This window comes from Caretta caretta, chromosome 1, assembly GCF_965140235.1.
Source record: "Caretta caretta isolate rCarCar2 chromosome 1, rCarCar1.hap1, whole genome shotgun sequence".
NCBI lineage: Eukaryota > Metazoa > Chordata > Testudines > Cheloniidae > Caretta > Caretta caretta.
The window spans coordinates 279,214,052-279,215,781 of NC_134206.1; positions in this window are offsets into that span (position 1 = coordinate 279,214,052).

A 1,730-nucleotide genomic window follows, 5' to 3' on the forward strand; every position below is an offset into this window, starting at 1 on the left:
AGAAGGGAGAGGACAATGGATGAACAAAATAATGTTTTATTTGCGACTTGTGAGAGACTTTCATGAAAATAGAAAGATAGATGTCTTCAAAGTGAACAAAATATAGGGAGGGCAGGATATGGTTCAGCTTTCTTCTCCAGACCACGATGTATTGATTGTCTTATTAAAAAGCATGTTTGGAAACAAATTTTAGAGGGGAAATACCTATGCCTAGGACCAGAAACTAGGAAAAAGCAACTTCAAATGGGTTATCCATATGACCAGCTTATCTTCCAGCTTCACTTTTTCCTCAGACAGTGCAGAAGAAGTCAGAAATGTTCTGCAAAGGGATTAGGAAGCTATAACAAGTCTGATTGAGTGAAGATTACTTATTCCAACCTGGACATAAAAAGTGAAGCTTTTGGAACTTAACTCACTTGGGTTTTGTTTGAATGTCAGAGCAGGAGACAATGATTATTTCTGAAATCCTTCACAAAATTAAATTAAGTGTTACATAGATTCAGATCTCTGGGCTTCCCCACAATGAAAGTTGGACTGGCCAGGGAATCTTAAACATTTTTATTTTTTTAAATAAAAGATCTATGGCTTGTATCCCAACCAAAATCCAACTCTTACATTACTCTTAAAGTAAGGCTAAGGATAAATGTTTCTGGAACAGTGGAGGGGTGATATGTTTCTATGCCCCTCCATTCAAATCAACCAAGATCATGTACGGTAAACTGTTGAATGGGGGAGGGATCGTTTATTTATCCAGATAATTCCTCAATTTTACTGTGGGGGAGAGGGGGAGGAGGAAAGTGTGTGTCAAAGAACATTGGCAGGAGCTACATTTGGATTGTGCATTTGAGATTGTTTCTAAATTAACACATTGCATTTGGCAAATATTTGTGCATTTTCTTTACTTTAGATAAAGCTTTGGAATTCTCCTATTAGCAATCACTGGAAACACCCTGTCCTTATGTACGATGTCCTAATACTAGTGTGACGCACAGGAGTGCTGGTAAAACACTAGACTTCATAATCTGACCCCAGTCACCTGCAGAGGGTCAGAGTTAGGGTGACACCCCTGGGCCGCATGGGACCGGCCCAAGCCCTCCCTGCCTCATGCCAGCATGGGGCTGGGCTGAAGTCCCCCTCCCTTCCTGCCACCCCCCCACGCGTGAGGCCACCCAAGCCACCTGCCACCCCCCCGTGACTCCCTTCTCCCCCCTGCATGTAAGGCTAGTCTGAACTCTCCCTTCTCCGCCTTGTGCACAGGGCTGGTGATCCGAGCCTCCCCGCCGCATGCCCACACTTGGGGCTGGTGGTCCAAGCTCCTTTGCTGCATGCCCATGTGCAGGGCTGTCCAAGGCCCCTCTCTCCCCCCTGCACATGGGGCAGGCCTCTTGCGCAGGGCTGGCATTGCCACTCCCCCCTCCCCCACATTTTCCTCTGCACCCACTAGGGGTCCCGCCCCACCTTTTTTGACAAACTGGGCATTTGTCCAGTCTCTTGTCAACTGATGATCAAGAGCAAACAGGCCAAATGCCAGTTTTGCCAAAAAAAAAAAAAAAAAAGTTGGGATGGCCGGGACAGGACTGTACTGGCTAAAACGGGATGTACGGTCACCCTTGTCAGAGTTATTGGCATAAGTCAGGGTTGCAAAAGGTTCTTGTAACATGATATCTACTGGCTCCAGTGGCCATTATTAAAGTGCCCTCCTTAAGACAGCAGGTGGAATGCCTATAATC